The following is a 7,070-nucleotide window of genomic DNA, read 5'->3' on the forward strand; positions in this document are numbered from 1 at the left end:
TTGGCTAGATGGGTGTGGAGTGTGCGTGTGTGTGTGTGTGTGTGTGTGTACATTGTCTTTTCCCTCTTTGTCTTTTCCCACACGGCACAGACTAGGTCCATTACAACTACATGCCGGGTGCCTGGCACTTAGTAGGCACTCCGGAAACACCCACTCAATGAATAAAAAAGTTTGTCCTTTAAAAATAAGGCACTACTTTTACCTAGAATCTTGGCGATTTCCTGTTTGGATGGAGTTTGATTCCCACTCTGCTTGTCCTTTACAAAGAGGAAATTTCTCCCGCACCCAAGGAGGGAGGGGCCTCCCGCTGACCCCACTCTGAACTTTTGCATTTTGCTTGGTGTGAAAGTGGTCCGCCCAAATGAATCACTGGAGGGCATACGTTAGGTTCTCTCCTGATGGCTAGTGAAGCAATTCGTACTCCCCCCCCCCCCCCCCCTCACTTTCTTTTNTTTTGAGAAAGAGGGAGGGGGAGGAGACAGGCCAGCCCTGAACCTCTGGCTCCTCTATTTAATGACCCGGGGCGGGGGTGGGGGGAGCCTGAAGTGTAATTCTGATCTGGGAGGCGGCCCCACCCTGCTGAATGTTCAGGAAAATACATCTTTGCCTTGAGCTGCCTGCCCAGACAGCAAAGCTTCCCATGTATGTTAATCCTACTCTTTAACCCTTTCCTTCCTTTGCTGGAGTTAGGACTCCTCAAATACCCTTTGACTTGTGGGTTCAGATCAGCCTTCTTTCCCCTGTTGTTCAGCTGGGGAGGGGGATCTTGCAGTCTTCTCCATCCCCTCATCTGTAACTGAAAGGTAATAATAGGACCTGCCGGATGGGGTGATTGTGTGCTTGGAACGGCCCCCCAGTCCGTGGTTAATAAGTGGAAATATTTGTTTGCTACAAAGAGGAAGACTTCTTGGCTCCTGTAGTCCACTGGGTTAGGTTAGACACAATTTATGAGCGGGCCAAAAGGCATAAAGTGTGGAAAAGGAGGCTGCCAGATGGGAACCACTTTTAGGAGCACATCATGGCCTCAAAGCCAAGTCCCCATGAGAAAGTGCAAGACGATCCAACGGCCACCTGCCTCACCCTGCTGCGTATGGTCGTGAGTATCTCTAAGGCTTGTTGAATGATCTCCATCTTTTTATTCACAGTCAAATTTCACCTGGTCCCCAGTTTCTGAGAAACTTTGCAACTTCTTTTTCTCTGTTTTAATGTTTATTTAATTTTGAGAGAGAGCGAGAGAGAGTCGGGGAGAGGCAGAAAGAGAGGGAGGCTCAGAATCAGAAGCAGGTTCCGGGCTCTGAGCTGTCAGCAAAGAGCTTGATGCGGAGCTTGAACTCACGGACCGCGAGATCATGACCTGAGCCAAAGTCAGACGCTTCACTGACTGAGCCACCCAGGGGCCCCCAAATGTTGCAGCTTCTGATGTGTCTGGTTAGGCATCATGGCCAGGGGAGGGCGAAGTCAGGCACTGACTGGTTTGCATTTTTCTGGGCTGGCAAAGGACATGGGCACGAAGCCATCATCGTCTTACGACTCCGATTCTCCTCTACTCATGTGGTTATGCTTCCTTAGCAGACTCTGTTGTCTGGCCACAGTTCAGGGAACAATATTTCTTTTTGTTCTTTCTTTCTTTCTTTCTTTCTTTCTTACAAATAGTTTATTAGGGAACAATATTTCTAACTTGATTAGAGATTATCTAAGTATGTTTTTCCTGCCCTCGAAAGGTCAAAGGCAAGACTTGTATGTGGAAGTCAGATGTTAGGTCTGCATGAGGCTGGGGTGGGAGACGTGAAATCCTAGGGGCAGGATTGACCAGTCAGATGCCACTGTCCTCAGCGTCTCCTCTCTGCTCTCAGAAATGGGCCTTGCTTGCCCTTCTGTGCCTCTTCTGACTCTCCACATCTTGGCCCCTGGCTTCCTCATCCATATTTCTTCAGTCCACAACCAAATTATCCACAGCCGCTGTTTGCCGAAACCCCACATTGTTTCAAGCCGCCCACTGTAAATCCATCCCACCTTTCCATTCCCACTGCTCTCGGATGCATCCAGAGTCCCGACATTTCTTGCCTAGACTTGCAAATAGGCTCCTCGCTGGTCTCTCGGCTTCCGACATGGCCCCATTGCAGTGCCCACCTGTGTTATGATACAATCAAAACTCCCGCCAGAGTGAGCTTTCTAGCATGCAGATACGACGATGATGTCCTCCCGTTGAAAAGCCCCCGTGGCTTTGCATCTGGATGAGGCTACGCATGATGACCGGGCCCTTCACGTTTTGGCTTCTGTCTCCCCTTCCTGCTTCGTCTGCCACCTCTCCTTCAGATGTCTTTTAGATTTCACCCCATAATAGTTTCTGCAGTTCCCCAAGTGCTTCATGCTCTCGTAGATGTCCCTTTATTCAAAAGCTCTTTTGCATTTCCCTGCCTGGAGAATTGTCTGCCCCAGCTTTGGCTTCAAGTCCCATGTTCTCTGATGCTTTTCCTCATGCCCATTAAACTCAATGTCATGTGCTCTCAGATACGCTCCTAGCTCTTTCCATACACTCCTATTAAAGGATTGACCAGGTTGTGTTGGTCGTTTGCATGTGTGAGAGGTTAAATTATGCACCCCACCCCCCACCACCAATTTATAGGTAGAAATCCTAACCCTTAATACATCAGAATGTGATCTTATTTGGAAATAGAGTCATTGCAGTTGTAATTAGTTAAGATGAGGTCATATTGGAACAGAGTGGGCCCTTCATCCAATATGACCAGTGTCCTTATAAAGAAGGGGCATTTGGCCACTGAGTTAGACACACAGGGGGATCTCCACGTGAGGATGAGGGCAGAGATCAGACTCACTTCTCAAAGCCACGGAGCGCCAAAGATGGCCAGCAAACCCCTGGAAACTAGGTAAGAGGCAAACAGCTGATTCCCCTTCCTGATTTTTGGTAGAGATTCTCCCTGTCGACATCTTGATCTCAGACTTCTGGCCTCCAGAACCGTGAGACAATACACATCCCTCGTTTAAGCCCCCCACTTTGTGGGCCTTTGTGTGAGCAGCCCGAGACACACAATGCCCATGTCTGCCTTCCTCACTCAAGTGCAGAGGGAGAGTGTTACGTATCTCTGGACCCAGAGCTCCAAGGACAGGGCCCATCACGTGCAGGAGAAGTTTGTGTTCAGTGAACGAAGGCAAATCTTTGAGAGCAGGGATCTCAAGCTAGCTCTGCAACTGTAGCATATCGCATAGGGCCTGGGACCCAGTAGGGGCTGAACGTGGGTTATCATAATATAACCGAGGCCCAGGAGAAGACACAGAAGAAGTATCAGACATGGTTCCTCCGAGCATTTTCTATCATTAGTAGAGAAGAGAGATCTATCTGTACCTACGAGACAGTTGAGAACAAGTCTGAGGCCGAAGGCTGGCCATGTTAGAGAATCTGTAACTCTACATGAATTAAGGGGCAAATGCAAAGGGCACTTGTGTTTCCTTTTAGTCTAGCTAAATAACCAGCTCTTTACTTCCAGGAATTAAATCGTAAGAACAACAGAGTCAATATTTAAATGCAAGTGTTCCTCCGTTTGTGAAGGTTATACTCTATTTTTATCTCGCACATGTGCGCATGTTGCTTAAAACACGGCTACTTGATTCTTGTTTGTGTGGTTGGTTTTCTACACTAGACTGTAACTGCGTACGGGGCCAACACGCTTTCTCCTTCTCCCTCCTTTTATAGGATCTCGTACATAGCAAAGCATACAGCTGAGAATTAACACATTCCTGTGGAGTAAATACAATTTGTGTATGTGGGTCTATGCGTGTTCATGGGGGTGGGGGCAGGGCCATTAAAAAGTGCATTTAGAGTAAAAATCTGGACTTGTAAAATCTGGCCCTAAGTAAATGTTAGCTGTTATATTTAACTGGAATATCTAACTCTTAGGAATCTTAACGAGCCTATTGAAAAGGCCATAGATAAGAGACATAGAATGAAATGTGTGCTAAGTGCAATTATATGGGTCCTTAAGAGTTGTTACCATATAGATGTGTGTGGGGTGGGCCATATTACTGTTACCTTCTAGCTGTCTTCTCAATCCCTGAGAGAGGAGGAAGCCAGTTAGAGCACTGTAAACAGCGGATCCCGAATGCAGTGAGATTAAGAAATGATTTGGTGTCATACCCAGTCTCTCCTTTTATGCTGAGCTAGAAGGAACAGAACTTTCTTTTAATGACCAAGACATGATGCTTCGGCCTCGGCCAGACATTTCTCCAAGGTTAGCCTGTGCATCTGAATTACCTAGGGTGTTTATAAAAATGCAAATTCCAGGCTCCCACGCTAGATCTAGTGAATCAGAATGTTTGGAAGTGGACCCATGAAGGTACAATTTCAGTAAGCTGATTCTTAGCAACTTATACAATTCTGTGCACACAGAAGTCCAGTTTGACACACCTGAAGTCGGGGAATTGTTGGTCGAGAGGATGGTGCTAATAACAGTCATAGATTTGATTCCAGATGATTCACCTAAGATCCATTGTGCAGTGTTGGCCATCAGCTTATGTCATAGGTCATGGGTGAGGTCTAGAGAGTGTGTTTGGCCCCCTCTGATCTATCTCGGCTACTGCTGCTGGGCAAAACAATTCCAGTGCAAATGGTGGGCATGTAGTGTGATCCTGCTATGAAACATCATGTTTTTGCTTATGAGTAAATTTCCTTTGGGAAACTGAATTAGCTTCTCCGGCCCCAGTTTTCTCATCTGAAACATGAAATAGAGAAATGAATGATCCCTAAGGCCCCCTTTAGTTCTAAAAAATGATAATTTTACCATTTTTTATTGTATGAAGCATACGATAATGAAGATTTTTGTGCACGGCCTACTCTCACTATGTACCACATAGCTGAGACAGCAAGCCAGCGCATTGTATAGGAAGAGTTAGGACACTGAACTTGAGAGTCAAGAAGCTTAGATTTTGACCCTGGTTCAGTGGCATAGCGGCAACTTATTCAATGTCTCTGGGCTTCATTTTTCTACTATGTAAAATGACTACTTTAAGTCAGACAATTTCAAAATGCCCTTCCAGGGTGAATTTCCTCTAGGAATGATGATGAAGTGTCAATGAAAATGAAGAGAAGCCATTGCCAGCGGCTCTGCTCCAACAGAAACACAAAAGTAAGTTATTCAGATGGATTTGAGGGAGCCCTGGGGTGGCTCAGTTGGTTAAGTGACTTCGGCTTAGGTCATGATCTTGAGGTTTGTGGGTTCAAACCCCGCCTGGGGCTGTGCTGACAGCTCAGAGCCTGGAGCCTGTTTCCGTTTCTGTGTGTGTCTCTCTCTCTGCTCTTCCCCTGCTCGCACTCTGTCTCTCTCTCTTTTTCAAAAATAAATAAACATTAAAAAAATTATAAAAGCTTGACTTGATTTGCCTTGTGATCTCATATCCTGGGCTATTCTATCTTCTTAAAGAGACAATTGAGCTAAAGTATTGGGCTTTGATATGGAGGTTAAGCATGCTAAAAAAGATCAGCAGTTAAGAAATTTGCACTCTTTTCTTGGTTTTGTTTGCTTATTTATTTATTTTTGAGAGAGACAGAGCATGCAAGTGGAGGAGGGGCAGAGAAAGAGGGAGAGAGAGAATCCTAAGCAGGGCTCTGCCTTCTCACAAATCGTGAGATCATGACCTGAGTTGAAATCAAGAATCAGGCGCTTAACCGACTGAGCCTCCCAGCCACCCCTGCACTACTTTATATTCAAAAGTGGTACATGATAGAGGGCAAAGAATCAGTGGAAGAATAATCTTGACTTGAATAAGCGGTATGAACATTTTGAATTGGAAGAAATCTCTATCCTTACGTGTAGCTGCTCTCAGATGATGCTGTTCTTCTAGTCAGCACTTGTGCATGTTATGCAAGCTTCATATGTCAGACTGAGTAACAACAGATGTGTTTTCTCTGTTTCAGTTTTTACAGCACAACTATTTTCAGAAGGCAGGAAGTTGGACTTGGGGGGTCTTCGGAAAGTCTTGTCTTCAAGCATTTTCACTCTGTACCATTCCTCATCCATTCCATGAACTCACAGGCAGTGTGTGGGTGAGAGCAGCATTAAAGAAACGAAACACAAATAAATATCTTGTTCTGGCTCAAAGTTCAGTCTCAGACTATCAGTACAGCTAAAATAAATACAAATGACTCAAAAACTCTCTGAAAATTAACACTGGTCTTAACTCCATTACTTTCAAGAGAGAGGTGAGATTTAGATTCCTGATCTATAGGATGATTAGCCTACCTTTCTAAACATCCCAATGCATAGATCTGTCTTCACAAAGTCCATGCTTTATGGTTTTATCTTCTCCTTTTCTTCCCCTCCATCCCATACCCCTGCAAACTCAAGTCCACCATTCTCATATCCTTCCCTTTTTTTCCCCCACCCCGGTCTTTTTGTGTATAGGGCAATATGCTCTCCTCCTTCTGGCTCCCATTCTCCTGGACCCCTACACGTTTTCTACAGAGCTCAGCCCAGCAGAGGTCTGTTAGCTGTCTGGGTGATTAAAGAATTCTCCCTTCCTCAAAGGAAGGCCTCAAATATTTGGAATACAATATTATAATATTTTAGCCATGGCAGACGAAGAATCATAAAATTATCAATTGTGATAAGTACAATTGCATTATCTTAACTCTTTTCATGCTGTTTTGTCTTTGGTTTGAAAGCAAAGATGAAAGATGTAAAAAATGATTAATCATTTTGGAAGCAGAGAGACGACGATGGCTCCCCTCTGTGCTGAGTCGGTTACTCAGTCTCCTCTCTGGATCAAAGTCTCACACTTCACGAGCTTCAACCATGTGCCCTTGATAGTAAGGAAAAGGCAAATGGGCCCTATGGACTCTACACTCTCCCTCTGCTCTTCCCAAGTTTTATCAATTAAAAACTGGACCTGAGGGTCTAGTTCATGGCCTGACATGTGCTCTCACAATGAGACAGGGTATAAAAAAGTCATGACTCTCCTGTTCTTGAAGAAAGAACTCCAGCTGCCATGGCCAGGCACATATGACATGTCCTTATTAATTAATTAATTAATTAATTAATTAATTAATTAATTAATGG

General features: G+C 45.0%; 1 protein-coding gene across 1 annotated transcript in view; it reads right to left on the reverse strand.

The window, feature by feature from the left end:
• The window catches only part of FAM20A (FAM20A golgi associated secretory pathway pseudokinase), a 48,412-nt gene extending 48,164 nt beyond the window's left edge, over nt 1-248 (reverse strand). The window contains exon 1 of the mRNA XM_077780411.1: nt 203-248. The gene's annotated coding sequence lies outside the window, so the exon portion shown is untranslated. The remainder of the gene's footprint in view (nt 1-202) is intronic.
• Between the last annotated feature and the right edge of the window lie 6,822 nt (nt 249-7,070).

Source organism: Crocuta crocuta, unplaced genomic scaffold (assembly GCF_008692635.1).
Source record: "Crocuta crocuta isolate KB4526 unplaced genomic scaffold, BGI_CrCroc_1.0 scaffold288, whole genome shotgun sequence".
NCBI classification, from domain to species: Eukaryota; Metazoa; Chordata; class Mammalia; order Carnivora; family Hyaenidae; genus Crocuta; species Crocuta crocuta.